Raw genomic sequence first — 16,438 nt, 5'->3', positions numbered from 1 at the left:
TTTAGCAATCCAAGGGCAAGATTCATACCAGCCCACACCAATCATACCATGTAACCTGGAACATACATAACCAGTTAACAGTATGAACAAACGACAGTAACGGTCCAAGACCGATGTCAACTGTAACATAACCCTTATGTAAGCAACAACTATATACAAGTCTTGCAGAGTTTCCGCACTGGGACTGGCGCCCAGCATCCTCTACGGACTAGGAGAAATAGATTTACCGGTAGGTTTAAAATCTTATTTTCTCTTACGTCCTAGAGGATGCTGGGGACTCCGTAAGGACCATGGGGTTTATACCAAAGCATCCAATCGGGCGGGAGAGTGCGTATGACTCTGCAGCACCGACTGAGCAAACGCTAGGTCCTCATCAGCCAGGGTATCAAACTTGTAGAATTTAGCAAAAGTGTTTGACCCCAACCAAGTCGCCGCTCGGCAAAGTTGTAATGCCGAGACGCCTCGGGCAGCCGCCCAAGAAGAGCCCACCTTCCTAGTGGAATGGGCCTTAACCGAATTTGGTACCGGCAATCCAGCCGTAGAGTGAGCCTGCTGAATCGTATTACAGATCCAGCGAGCAATAGTCTGCTTCGACGCAGGAGCGCCAATCTTATTGGCCGCATACAGGACAAACAGAGCCTCTGTTTTCCTAATTCTAGCCGTCCTGGCTACATAAATTTTTAAGGCCCTGACTACGTCCAGGGATCTGGAATCCTCCAGGTCACCTGTAGCCACAGGCACCACAATAGGTTGATTCATATGGAACGAAGAAACCACTTTAGGCAAAAATTGCGGACGTGTCCTCAATTCAGCTCGATCCACATGAAAGATCAAGTAGGGGCTCTTGTGTGACAAAGCCGCCAATTCTGACACTCGCCTTGCTGATGCTAAGGCCAACAACATGACCACCTTCCAGGTAAGAAATTTCAACTCAACCTTGTTAAGCGGTTCAAACCAATGTGATTTTAGGAACTGCAACACCACGTTCAGGTCCCATGGTGCCACTGGAGGCACAAAAGGGGGCTGGATGTGCAGCACTCCCTTTACAAACGTCTGGACTTCTGGAAGAGAAGCCAATTCCTTCTGAAAGAAAATCGAGAGGGCCGAAATCTGTACCTTAACAGAGCCTAATTTCAGGCCCATATCCACTCCTGTCTGTAGGAAGTGGAGAAGACGACCCAGATGAACATCTTCCGTAGGTGCATTCTTGGTCTCACACCAAGACACATACTTTCGCCAGATACGGTGATAATGTTTTACCGTCACCTCCTTCCTAGCCTTTATTAAAGTAGGGCTGACCTCTTCCGGAATCCCCTTTTTCGCTAGGATTCGGCGTTCAACCGCCATGCCGTCAAACGTAACTGCGGTAAGTCTTGAAATACACAGGGCCCCTGTTGCAACAGGTCTTCCCTCAGAGGAAGAGGCCAGGGATCTCCTGTGAGCATCTTTTGTATATCCGAGTACCAGGCCCTTCGAGGCCAGTCTGGGACAACGAGTATCGTCTGTACTCTTCTTTGTCTTATGATCCTCAACACTTTCGTGATGAGAGGAAGAGGAGGAAACACGTAGACCGATTCGAACACCCACGGTGTTACCAGTGCATCTACTGATACTGCCTGAGGGTCCCGAGACCTGGCGCAATACCTCCGAAGTTTTTTGTTGAGGCGTGACGCCATCATGTCTATTTGAGGAGTTCCCCAAAGACGTGTTACGGCTGCAAAGACTTCTTGATGAAGTCCCCACTCTCCTGGATGGAGATCGTGTCTGCTGAGGAAGTCTGCTTCCCAGTTGTCCACTCCCGGAATGAAGACAGCCGACAGAGCGCTTACATGATTTTCCGCCCAGCGAAGGATCCTTGTGGCTTCCGCCATCGTGACTCTGCTTCTTGTCCCGCCTTGGCGGTTCACATGAGCCACTGCTGTGACATTGTCTGATTGAATCAGAACCGGTAGGTTTCGAAGAAAACTCTCCGCTTGTCGAAGGCCGTTGTAAATGGCCCTGAGTTCCAACACATTGATGTGTAGACAGGACTCCTGGTCTGACCAAAGACCCTGAAAATTCTTTCCCTGTGTGACCGCTCCCCATCCTCGGAGGCTCGCGTCCGTGGTAACCAGGATCCAATCCTGAATTCCGCACCTGCGACCCTTCAGGAGGTGAGCACTTTGCAACCACCACAGGAGGGACACTCTGGTCCCTGGGGACCGAGTTATTTTCCGATGTAAGTGCAGATGGGACCCGGACCACTTGTCCAGAAGGTCCCATTGAAAAGTCCTTGCATGGAACCTTCCGAAGGGAATGGCCTCGTAGGCCGCCACCATTTTCCCCAGAACTCGAGTGCATTGGTGAACTGAAACCCTTTTCGGTTTTAGCAGGTCTCTGACCATGTTCTGGATGTCTTGGGCTTTCTCTATTGGGAGGAAGACCTTCATTTGTTCCGTATCCAGTATCATACCTAGGAACGGTAGTCGAGTTGTCGGAATCAACTGTGATTTCGGTAGATTTAGAATTCAACCGTGTTGCTGGAGCACTCTCAGAGAGAGCGCCACACTGCTCAGCAATTTCTCCCTTGATCTCGCTTTTATCAGGAGATCGTCCAAGTATGGGATAATTGTGACTCCATGCTTGCGCAGGACCACCATCATTTCCGCCATTATCTTGGTGAAAATCCTCGGGGCCGTGGAGAGTCCAAACGGCAACGTCTGAAATTGGTAATGACAATCCTGTACAGCGAATCTCAGGTATTCCTGATGGGGGGCATATATGGGGACATGAAGGTACGCATCCTTTATGTCCAGAGACACCATAAACTCCCCCTCCTCCATGTTGGCTATTATCACTCTGAGAGATTCCATTTTGAATTTGAATCTTTTTATGTACAGGTTTAGGGATTTCAGATTCAAAACAGGTCTGACCGAACCGTCCAGTTTCGGGACCACAAATAGGGTTGAGTAGTAACCTCTTCCCTGCTGGTGCAGGGGAACCTTGATTATCACTTGCTGTATACACAGCGTTTGAATTGCAGCTAACACTACATCCCTTTCCGATGTGGAAGCTGGTAGGGCCGATTTGAAAAATCGGCGCGGGGGCACCTCCTCGAATTCCAATTTGTAACCCTGGGAAACTATTTCCAACACCCAGGGATTCAGGTCCGAACTGACCTAGGCCTGACTGAAAAGTCGAAGACGTGCCCCCACCGGTGCGGACTCCCTCAGGGGAGCCCCAGCGTCATGCTGTGGGTTTTGGAGCAGCCGGGGAGGACTTTTGTTCCTGGGCACCTGCCGAAGCAGGTGCTCTCTTGCCTCTGCTCTTACCTCTGGCGAGGAAAGAGGATCCCCGACCTCTTTTGGACTTGTGCGACCGAAAGGACTGCATCTGATAGGGTGTTACTTTCTTTTGCTGTTGGGGAATATATAGTAAAAAATTTGATTTACCTGCTGTAGCTGTGGAAACCAGGTCCGTCAGCCCATCCCCAAACAATACATCCCCCTTATAGGGTAGTACTTCCATATGTTTCTTGGAATCCGCATCACCCGTCCATTGGCGAGTCCATAAGGATCTTCTCGCTGAGATAGACATGGCATTGGCCCTAGAAGCTAGCAATCCAATGTCCCTTTGAGCATCCCTCATAAATAAGACTGCGTCTTTAATATGGGCTAGAGTTAGGAATATAGTATCCTTATCCATATTATCAAATTGATCTGTCAGCTCATCTGTCCAAGCTGCAATTGCACTACACACCCATGCCAACGCAACTGTCGGTCTTAACACAGCACCCGTATGAGAATAAATACACTTTAAGGTAGTTTCTTGCCTGCGATCTGCAGGGTCCTTAAGGGCCGCTGTGTCAGGAGACGGTAGCGCCAGTTTCTTGGACAAGCGCGTCGGGGTCTTGTCCACAGTGGGGGGTGATTCCCAAATCTCCCTGTCCTGCTTAGGGAAAGGGTATGCCATATAAATTCTTTTGGGGATCTGCGGTCTCTTATCCGGAGTCTCCCAAGCTTTTCCAAAGAATTCATTTAATTCATGAGATGTGGGAAAGTTAATAATCTGTTTCTTTTCCTTAAACATGTGTACCCTTGTGTCGGTGACCGAGGGTTCATCCACAATATGCAACACATCCCTTATTGCCACAATCATACACTGAATGGTTTTAGTCACCCTAGGGTGCAATTTTACTTCGTCATAGTCGACACTGGAATCAGAATCCGTGTCGGTAGTAGTGTCTTGTGTTAAGGGACACTTTTCAGACCCCGACGGGCCCTGTGAGTCGGTCCAATCTGAGGATTCTCCCCCTGATGTCCCCCCTAAACCAGCCTTATCAAGCCTTTTATGTAAAGATGCCACACTTGCATTCAACATATGCCACATGTCCATCCACTCTGGAGTCGGCACAACCGACGGGGACACACCACTCATTTGCTCCACCTCCTCCTTGCAGAAGCCTTCCGCCTCAGACATGTCGACACACCCGTACCGACACCCCACACACACAGGGATTAACCTATAAGGGGACAAAACCCCAACGAGGTCCTAAGGAGAGACAGAGAAAGAGTATGCCAGCACACACCAGCGCTTAAAAACACTGGAAAAAATATGTCCAGATAGCGCTTTTTTATATATATTATGCCAATTATCCCACTCACTGCGTCACTAATGTGCCCCCCTCCTCTTTTTTCCAGCCTGTGTGTTCAGCAGGGGAGAGACCAGAGAGCCAGCGTTTTCCTCATGCAGCTTCTGTGGAGAAAATGGCGCAGGTTAGTGCTGAGGATCAAGCCCCGTCCACCCGACGGCGGGCTTCGGTCCCAGTGATTTTTCAATAAAATGGCAGGGGATCATAGATTTACTGCCTCCGCAGTTTAATCCAACTGTATTTGTGCCAAAATGTGAGGTTTATTGCTGCCCAGGGCGCCCCCCCTTCAGTGCTGCTCTGTGTGTGTGTGACTGGGAGCAATGGCGCGCAGCTTACCGTTGCGCGCCTTACCTCATGAAGATCTGATGTCTTCTGCCGCCTAAGATGTCTTCTGCCTTCTCTATCCGGCTTCTATCTTCGGCATCTGTGAGGAGGACGGCGGCGCAGCTCCGGGACGAACCCCAGGTGAGACCTGTGTTCCGACTCCCTCTGGAGCTAATGGTGTCCAGTAGCCTTAGAAGCAGTGCCCAACTTGACAAGCCAGCTCTGCTTCTCTCTCCTCAGTCCCACGATGCAGGGAGCCTGCTGCCAACAGGACTCCCTGAAAATAAAAAACCTAACAAAATTCTTTTTCCACAGAAAACTCTGGAGAGCTCTCTGCAGTGCACCCAGTCTCCTCTGGGCACAAGATCTAACTGAGGTTTGGAGGAGGGGCATAGAGGGAGGAGCCAGTGCACACCCATAGTCAAAGTTCTTTTTAGGTGCCCTATCTCCTGCGGAGCCCGTCTATACCCCATGGTCCTTACGGAGTCCCCAGCATCCTCTAGGACGTAAGAGAAAATAAGATTTTACTCACCGGTAAATCTATTTCTCGTAGTCCGTAGTGGATGCTGGGTACTCCGTAAGGACCATGGGGAATAGACGGGCTCCGCAGGAGACTGGGCACTTCTTTAAAGAAAAGATTAGGTACTACATCTGGTGTGCACTGGCTCCTCCCTCTATGCCCCTCCTCCAGACCTCAGTTAGGGAAACTGTGCCCGGAAGAGCTGACATTATAAGGAAAGGATTTGGAATCCAGGGTAAGACTCATACCAGCCACACCAATCACACCGTACAACTTGTGATAACTATACCCAGTTAACAGTATGAACAACAACTGAGCCTCATTAAACTGATGGCTCAGAACAAAAAACCCTATAGTTAAGCAATAACTATATACAAGTATTGCAGAATTCCGCACTTGGGACGGGCTCCCAGCATCCACTACGGACTACGAGAAATAGATTTACCGGTGAGTAAAATCTTATTTTCTCTGACGTCCTAGTGGATGCTGGGGACTCCGTAAGGACCACGGGGATTATACCAAAGCTCCCAAACGGGCGGGAGAGTGCGGATGACTCTGCAGCACCGAATGAGCAAACTCAAGGTCCTCCTCAGCCAGGGTATCAAACTTGTAGAACTTTGCAAACGTGTTTGATCCCGACCAGGTAGCAGCTCGGCAAAGTTGGAAAGCCGAGACTCCTCGGGCAGCCGCCCAAGAAGAGCCCACCTTCCTCGTGGAATGGGCTTTGACTGATTTAGGATGCGGCAGTCCAGCCGCAGAATGTGCAAGTTGAATCGTGCTACAGATCCAGCGAGCAATAGTCTGCTTTGAAGCAGGAGCACCCAGCTTGTTGGGTGCATGCAGGATAAACAGCGAGTCAGTTTTTCTGACTCTAGCCGTCCTGGAAACATAGATTTTCAGGGCCCGGACTACATCCAGTAACTTGGAAGCCTCCAAGTCCCGAGTAGCCGCAGGCACCACAATAGGTTGGTTCAAATGAAACGCTGATACCACCTTAGGGAGAAATTGGGGACGAGTCCTCAATTCTGCCCTGTCCATATGGAAGATCAGATAGGGGCTTTTACATGACAAAGCCGCCAATTCTGACACACGCCTAGCCGAAGCCAAGGCCAAAAGCATGACCACTTTCCACGTGAGATATTTCAACTCCACGGTCTGAAGTGGCTCAAACCAATGTGATTTAGGAAATCCAACACAACGTTGAGATCCCAAGGTGCCACTGGAGGCACAAAGGGGGGGCTGAATATGCAGCACTCCCTTAACAAACGTCTGAACTTCAGGCAGTGAAGCCAGTTCTTTTTGAAAGAAAATAGACAGGGCCGAAATCTGGACTTTAATGGATCCCAATTTTAGGCCCATAGTCACTCCTGACTGTAGGAAGTGCAGAAATCGACCCAGCTGAAATTCTTCTGTTGGGGCCTTCATAGCCTCACACCAAGCAACATATTTACGCCATATGCGGTGATAATGTTTTGCTGTCACATCCTTCCTAGCTTTTATCAGCGTAGGAATGACTTCAATCGGAATGCCCTTTTCCATCAGGATCCGGCGTTCAACCGCCATGCCGTCAAACGCAGCCGCGGTAAGTCTTGGAACAGACAGGGCCCCTGCTGTAGCAGGTCCTGTCTGAGAGGCAGAGGCCAAGGGTCCTCTGAGATCATTTCTTGTAGTTCCGGGTACCAAGTCCTTCTTGGCCAATCCGGAACGATGAGTATAGTTCTTACTCCTTTTTTTCTTATTATCCTCAGTACCTTTGGTATGAGAGGAAGAGGAGGGAACACATAAACCGACTGGTACACCCACGGTGTCACGAGAGCGTCCACAGCTATCGCCTGAGGGTCCCTTGACCTGGTGCAATATCTTTTTAGCTTTTTGTTGAGGCGGGACGCCATCATGTCCACCTGTGGCCTTTCCCAACGATTTACAATCAGCTGGAAGACTTCTGGATGAAGTCCCCACTCTCCCGGGTGGAGGTCGTGCCTGCTGAGGAAGTCTGCTTCCCAGTTGTCCACTCCCGGAATGAACACTGCTGACAGTGCTATCACGTGATTTCTGTCTATCACGTGATTTTCCGAACATCGGAGAATCCTTGTGGCTTCTGCCATCGCCATCCTGCTTCTTGTGCCGCCCTGTCGGTTTACATGGGCGACCGCCGTGATGTTGTCTGACTGAATCAGCACCGGCTGGTTTTGAAGCAGGGGTTTTGCCTGACTTAGGGCATTGTAAATGGCCCTTAGTTCCAGAATATTTATGTGTAGGGAAGCCTCCTGACTCAACCATTGCCCTTGGAAGTTTCTTCCCTGAGTGACTGCCCCCCAACCTCGGAGGCTTGCATCCGTGGTCACCAGGACCCAGTCCTGTATGCCGAATCTGCGGCCCTCGAGAAGATGAGCACTCTGCAGCCACCACAGCAGAGACACCCTGGCCCTCGGGGACAGGGTGATCAGCCGATGCATCTGAAGATGCGATCCGGACCACTTGTCTAACAGATCCCACTGAAAGATCCTTGCATGGAACCTGCCGAATGGAATTGCCTCGTAAGAAGCTACCATCTTTCCCAGGACTCGCGTGCAGTGATGCACCGACACCTGTTTTGGTTTCAGGAGGTCTCTGACCAGAGATGACAACTCCTTGGCCTTCTCCTCCGGGAGAAACACCTTCTTCTGTTCTGTGTCCAGAATCAAACCCAGGAACAGCAGACGCGTCGTAGGAACCAGCTGCGACTTTGGGATATTCAGAATCCAGCCGTGCTGTTGTAGCACTTTCTGAGATAGTGCTACTCCGACCAACAACTGCTCCCTGGACCTCGCCTTTATAAGGAGATCGTCCAAGTACGGGATAATTATAACTACCTTCTTTCAAAGGAGTATCATCATTTCGGCCATTACTTTGGTAAATACCCTCGGTGCCGTGGACAGACCAAACGGCAACGTCTGGAATTGGTAATGGCAGTCCTGTACCACAAAATGGAGGTACACCTGGTGAGGTGGGTAAATGGGGACATGTAGGTAAGCATCCTTGATGTCCAGTGATACCATGTAATCCCCCTCTTCCAGGCTTGCAATAACCGCCCTTAGCGATTCCATTTTGAACTTGAACTTCCTTATATAAGTGTTCAAGGATTTCAAATTTAGAATGGGTCTCACCGAACCGTCTGGTTTCGGTACCACAAACATTGTGGAATAGTAACCCCGTCCCTGTTGAAGGAGGGGAACTTTGATTATCACCTGCTGGAGGTACAGCTTGTGAATTGCCGCCAGTACTACCTCCCTGTCCTGGGGAGTAGCTGGCAAGGCTAATTTGAGGTAACGGCGAGGGGGAGACGTCTCGAACTCCAGCTTGTATCCCTGAGATACCACTTGTAGAACCCAGAGATCCACCTGTGAGCGAACCCACTGGTCGCTGAAGTTCCGGAGACGGGCCCCCACCGCACCTGGCTCCACATGTGGAGCCCCAGCGTCATGCGGTGGACTTAGTGGAAGCAGGGGAGGATTTTTGTTCTTCGGAACTGGCTGTATGGTGCAGCTTTTTCCCTCTACCCCTGCCTCTGGGCAGAAAGGACGCGCCTCTAACCCGCTTGCCTTTCTGAGGCCGAAAGGACTGTACTTGATAATACGGTGCTTTCTTAGGCTGTGAGGGAACCTGAGGTAAAAAAGTCGACTTCCCAGCTGTTGCTGTCGATACGAGGTCCGAAAGACCGTCCCCAAACAATTCCTCGCCCTTATAAGGCAAAATTTCCATGTGCCTTTTATAATCAGCATCACCTGTCCACTGCCGAGTCCATAATACTCTCCGGGCAGAAATGGACATTGCATTAATTCTAGATGCCAGCCGGCAAATGTCCCTCTGTGCATCTCTCATATATAAGACGTCTTTAATATGCTCTATGGTTAGCAATATAGTGTCCCTGTCAAGGGAATCAATGTTATCAGACAGGGAATCAGACCACGCTGCTGCAGCACTACACATCCATGCTGAAGCAATAGCAGGTCTCAGTATAGTACCTGAGTGTGTATACACAGACTTCAGGATAGCCTCCTGCTTTGTTTCTATCTGCAGGCTCCTTTAAGGCGGCCGTATCCTGAGAAGGCAGTGCCACCTTTTTTGATAAGCGTGTGAGCGCCTTGTCCACCTTAGGGGATGTCTCCCAGCGTAACCTATCCGTTGGCGGGAAAGGGTACGCCATTAGTAACCGCTTAGAAATTACTAGTTTCTTATCTGGGGAACCCCACGCTTCTTCACACAATTCATTTAACTCATCAGATGGGGGAAAAGTCACTGGCTGCTTTTTCTCCCCAAACATAATACCCTTTTTTGTGGTAACCGGGTTAATGTCAGAAATGTGCAACACATTTTTCATTGCCGTAATCATGCATCGGATGGCCCTAGTGGATTGTACATTTGTCTCATCCTCGTCGACACTGGAGTCAGACTCCGTGTCGACATCTGTGTCTGCCATCTGAGGTAGCGGGCGTTTTTGAGCCCCTGACGGCCTCTGAGATGCCTGGGCAGGTGCGGGCTGAGATGCCGGCTGTCCCAAAGCTGCGTCATCGAACCTTTTATGCAAGGAGTTGACACTGTCGGTTAATACCTTCCACATATCCATCCACTCAGGTGTCGGCCCCGCAGGGGGCGACATCACACTTATCGGCACCTGCTCCACCTCCACGTAAGCGTCCTCATCAAACATGTCGACACAGCCGTACCGACACACCGCACACACACACAGGGAATGCTCTGACTGAGGACAGGACCCCACAAAGTCCTTTGGGGAGACAGAGAGAGAGTATGCCAGCACACACCAGAGCGCTATATAACAGAGGGATATACACTATACACAAAGTGAATTTTCCCCCTATAGCTGCTTATATCACAATTTTTGCGCCTAAATTTATGTGCCCCCCCTCTCTTTTTTACCCTTTCTGTAGTCGTATACTGCAGAGGAGAGCCTGGGGAGCGTCCTTCCAGCGGAGCTGTGAAGAGAAAATGGCGCTGGCTGTGCTGAGGAAGATAGCCCCGCCCCTTCAGCGGCGGGCTTCTCCCGCTTTTTATAATATTAATGGCGGGGGTTTTTGCACATATACAGTGTTATACACTGTATTATGTGCTGTTTTGTGCCAAAAGGTATATTAATTGCAGCCCAGGGCGCCCCCCCCCCCCCCCCCCCCCCCAGCGCCCTGCAACCACCAGTGACCGGAGCGTGTGGTGTGCTGTGGGAGCAATGGCGCACAGCTGCAGTGCTGTGCGCTACCTTATTGAAGACCGGAGTCTTCAGCCGCCGATTTTCTCCGGTTTCTTCCGTCTTCTGGCTCTGCAAGGGGGGCGCGGCTCTGGGAACGGACGATCGAGGTCGGGCCCTGTGTTCGATCCCTCTGGAGCTAATGGTGTCCAGTGGCGTAGAAGCACAAGCTAGCTGCAAGCAGGTAGGTTTGCTTCTCTCCCCTAAGTCCCACGTAGCAGTGAGTCTGTTGCCAGCAGATCTCACTGAAAATAAAAAAACCTAACGAATACTTTTCTTTATAGTGAACTCATGAGAGCCCACTAAGTGCATACAGCTCAGGCCGGGCACAGATTCTAACTGAGGTCTGGAGGAGGGGCATAGAGGGAGGAGCCAGTGCACACCAGATGTAGTACCTAATCTTTTCTTTAAAGAAGTGCCCAGTCTCCTGCGGAGCCCGTCTATTCCCCATGGTCCTTACGGAGTACCCAGCATCCACTAGGACGTCAGAGAAATAGTATTAACCTGCCCTGCTATATATATGTGTCTAGCTATATCTGTTTATATATCTTTTTTTCAGTCCTTCAAAATGCCAAAAAGACTTTTAGCTTCAGGAGCTCAAAAGCGCAAACAGGCAATAGAGAAGAAGCGAAGTGCTGATGCAGTCTTGGCAAAGATGCCCAAGTTAAATTATTTATTTCAACCAAATACGTCTACTATCAGTCCAAGCACATCACAACTGCCAATCAGACATTCAACAGAAATAACTGAACAACATAATTTGAAGCGTACAGAGTCAAATATTGCAAAATCTTTTGATGACAAATGTGAAGACACTGTTCCTGAAAGTGGTCACAGCAGACATTCAGCAGACACAAGTGCACCACATAATCAGAAAGAAACAGAGTCAACATTTTCAAAATCTGTTGATGAAGAAAGTGAAAAAATTGGACCAATGTCCTTTTGAAGGCAGTGATAATGAAAATCAGCAATTGATAGAACATGATGGACCTTCAACAAGTAAAGGTACTGAAGAACAAAGTCATGCTCTCGCTACACTAAGTGAACACCAATCTACAGATTCTGCAAAGTGGTTTCCAATCAGCTCTGCAACAGTTGATTATTGGCTAAAACAAGGATTAGAGAACTGCCAAAACAAATGTGAGTCTGACAAATATCACAGTCATCACGCTACTACAAACCTTCTCAGGCCAGACCAAGAGGATATCATCATTTCTTTAAAAACACCATGTGGATGCTGGCCTAATGGTGTAGTCCATCACAGAAAATGGATGTCATATAGTGATTCAAAGGGTTCCATTTATTGTACTTATTGTACACTGATGGGAAGTAAAAAAGACAAGTTCTCACTTGCTGATGGATTCTCACTGGAAAAAGGCACAAGAGAGGATAAAAATCCATGAAGAAAGTGATGCGCACCGGAACTACATTTTGCAAGCCTGTGAACTTGGTGAAAAATCAGGTCATATTGACAGTTATATGGAACGACAGTTCTGTGGAAAGAAAACAATACTGGTGTGAAGTACTACGCAGAGTTGTAGCAGTTGTGAAACTTTTAGCAGAGAGAGGTTTAGCTTTTCGCAGGAGTGATGAGACAGTTGGTTCAAAGTATAATGGTAACTTTCTTGGAATCACGGAATTGATAGCACAATTTGATCCTTTTCTAGCAAAACATATCCAAGACTTTGGAAACAGTGGACGCGGTAGGACAGGCTATCTTTCATCAACAATTGTTGAAGAGTTTATCGAACTTATAGCAAAGCAGGTGACAAACCATATTGTGAAAGAGATTTCACTTTCTAAGTATTTCTCAGTGTCGGTTGATTCAACACCATGCTGATCAGCTCAGTGTTACTGTACGTTATGTATTGAATGGCATACCAGTTGAGCGTTTTCTCACATTTCTAAGGATTCATAGTCATAAAGGCTGCAGATCTCACAGAAGACTTGCTAGAATATTTGAAGTCTGAAAACATTGATATCATGGTTTGCCGTGGACAGACTTATGACAATGCAAGCAACATGGCTGGAAAATATTCTGGAATGCAAGCAAGGGTGAAGGAATCTAATCCTCTGGCTGTGTTTGTGCCATGCACAGCACATTCCTTAAACCTTGTTGGATCAAATGCTGTTGATTGCTGTGTGGAAGCTGTAAACTTCTTTGGTTTTCTCTCAAATGTTTACCAATTATTTTCTGCTTTCACCCACCGTTGGTCTGTTTTAATGAATCATCTGGGAAAGCAAGGACTCACAGTGAAGAATCTACCAGAAACAAGATGGTCTGCTCGTGCAGATGCAACTGCTGCCTTAGCCAAAGGATACAAAAACATTCAAGATGCCTTTGATGAAATTTTCGAAGATGAACAACAAAGTGCAGCTACAAGACACGAAGCGGACACCTTGTCTCAGGCTATGGATTTGCTGGAAATTGCATTCCTCTGTCACTTCTGGAACACCATTCTGTCCAGATTAAAAACAACAAGCAAAGCACTGCAATCCATGACTATTGACCTCAAGGTTGCTGTAGATTTACTAGAATCTCTAGGTCACTTTTTAGATTCACTGCGTGGAAGTTTTGATAACTTGGAGAAGGAGGCACAAGCAGCAAGTGGTATATCAGACTATAGAGTAACTCGTGCAAGAAAGAAAAAAAGGAATGTGGATAGTGTGGAGTCAGAAGAAACCACATTTTTTGCAAGAGAATAAATTCATGTGGAGACATACTTGCACATACATGATTGCCTCAAAATGGCACTGAATGATAGAATTGTTGCCTATTCTGTTATATATGATCGTTTCAAGGTTGTGCTAAGCTCTTCCAAAATGACGGATGGAGAAATAGTGGCAGAGGCTACAAAACTTGCTGAACATTATCCACTAGATCTAGACAAAAAAGTGTATCCTCAAGAAATGGTTCAGTTTGTACAGTTTGCCAAAGGAAGGAGCAGTCACACACCTTCATCTCAAGCACAGTTGTTGTATGAACAAAAGATCGAGATTGTTTTTCCTAATGTAGCTGTCTCTCTGAGAATCTACCTTTGTTTAATGGTCACAAACTGCTCAGGAGAGCATTAATTTAGCAAATTAACACTTAGAAAAAATAAACTGAGATCGACAATGCGGGATGAGCGTCTAAAGGCATTAACTCTTCTAAGTATTGAAAGTAAACTGATGCGAGGAATCTGCTTTGAAACCATTATTGAAAACTTTGCCCGTGTTAAAGCAAGAAAACATAAGTTTTGATATAATGTTATCCTATGGTTGCTGCATTTCTGTTAAAATGCAGCCCAATGTTATTGCCTGCAAGTGTGAAACAAAATACAATGTCAGGTCACTCATGTCATCTGTAAGGATTTTGCACAGTCTTTGGACATATTTTATTTATTTGCACTTTTATTTATACTGGGTATTGTTTAGCAGCGGTTAAATAGTCTGCAACGTTTGTATTGTTAATTTCAAAACTGTATTAAAAAAACCTTGATTAAAAAATATTGTATATTATTGTTTTTGTGTAAAATATTAAATAATAATATTCCATTTAAGATGGATTAGTCTGAAAGATTCTGTCAAATTTATAACCTAATTGTAATTTTCTTTGTAGTGATTGAAGACTCTATGATTTTAATTTTAAATCTTAGGGCCCCCCTGTCTTAAGTACCCCAGGCCCCCCGAAGCCTTAATCCAGCTCTGGCGGAGGGGCAGGTCCACATCACAAGTAGGACATCCATGGTATAGCTGGGGTACTGTAGCGTCACTTTACATCCAGCCAGGGTACTTTTTACTTTGGTAGGGCTACTCCGTATTACTTGTGGAAGAGAAAAAGGATCAAGTACAAGGTAATTTGAAAGCGTGTCATCCCTCCTGGAAAAGAACAAGAGGTACCAACAACACTGCGCATACACACAGGTTACACCAACAAGAGGGAGTTTTGGGCAATACATCTCGCCTGAGGGGTGTCTCTGTAACATGGCGGAGGGGCAGGTCCACATCACACGTAGGCCATCCATGGTATAGCTGGGGTACTGTAGTGTCACTTTACATCCAGCCAGGGAACTTTTTACTTTGGTAGGGCTACTCCATAGGACCTGTGGGAGAGAAAAAGGATTAAGTACAAGTTAATTTGAAAGCGCATCATCCCTCCTGGAAAAGAACAAGAGGTACCAGCAACACTGCGCATACACACAGGTTACACCAACAGGAGGAAGTTTTGGCCAATACATCTCACCTGAGGGGTGTCTCTGTAACATGGCAGAGGGGCAAGTCCACATCACAAGTAGGACGTCCATGGTAGAGGGGGGTAAACTTGCAGAAGAACTGCGACAACCCAACAACAGGAAGCAACTTGGGGATAACAGGACATCAACGCGACATCTCTGTAATAAATAAAAAAATAAAAAGTTTTTTAAAATATGACAAACTGCTTTTACATGAAAATACAAATATTACAAGTATACTCACAGGTTGATGAAAAATACGTCTCGATCAACATTCTTCGAGCTTCATCTCCTTCGTCCATTCCCATTGGTGGAGCAGAAGAACGGTTCCCGTTGTGGAAAGCCCTGTGACGAAGAGTCACCTGCAAACGGTTTGTGACACATATGTTGTGTAAAATACAACATGCATTTACTATGTCGCAAACCTTTGCCGGTGAGTATAAAAGAGCACCACTGGAAGTGTCTAAACATCGAAACCGGCTTTTCAGTACACCGAAGGCACGCTCAATTACTCTCCGCGATGCAATGTGTGTCTCTTGGTGCCGTTCTTGGGCTTCACCGACAGGATTAGACAATGGGGTCAAGAGCCAAGGTTTGTTGGGATAACCCGCATCGCCTATGGGAAAAAGAAAAATGGTGGGTAATAAAAAAAAAAATAATAAAAAAAATACAACAATACAATATGCCACCTGGCATATTTCCTGTCTCAAAATCCTGAAACAGCGATGACTGGCTTAGGATGAAGGAGTCGTGAGATGACCCAGGAAATCCCACAAAAATATTTGTACATTTCATATCGGCATCACAGACCGCCTGAATATTCATGGAATGGAAGCGTTTTTGGTTCCAAAAACATTCTTCCGAATTCCGTGGCGGCCTGATGTGCACGTGACTACAGTCAATCGCGCCCAGAACATTGGCGAATTTATATTCGTTGAAAAAGACTAATTTGATCTCATGCCATCCGCTGTCCATATCTGGAAATCTGATGAACTGGGTCGTTAATTTGTGGAATACCTTAATGACCTGGGTTAAACAAGCGCGACAGTGTTGGCTGTGAAAAACCGCACGTTTGAGACAAAGTAGGCTGGAATGTGCCTGACGCCAAAAAATTTAATGTAGCCAGCAGTTTCTGGAAACCACTGACTGCGTGATTGGTCCGTGCCTGAGGATACAGGCCTCTAACAGATCGTACAGGGAATATATTTCATGAGCCGATAAGCGATAATTTTATATCACCTCAAACTCGGAGAGATCCTCCAGTATACACCTAGGGATAAATTTACTAAGATGGGAGTTCTATTTAAGATGGGATGTTGCCCATAGCAACCAATCAGATTCTACTTCACATTTATCTAGCACCTTCTAGAAGATAATACCTGGAATCTGATTGGTTGCTATGGGCAACATCCCATCTCAAATAGAACTCCCATGTTAGTAAATTTACCCCCTAGTGTGATACTGGCATGGACGTGGAAATGAAACACGCACTATGCAGACATTTGCTAACC

Source organism: Pseudophryne corroboree, chromosome 1 (assembly GCF_028390025.1).
Source record: "Pseudophryne corroboree isolate aPseCor3 chromosome 1, aPseCor3.hap2, whole genome shotgun sequence".
NCBI lineage: Eukaryota > Metazoa > Chordata > Amphibia > Anura > Myobatrachidae > Pseudophryne > Pseudophryne corroboree.
This window is presented reverse-complemented; position numbering follows the sequence as displayed.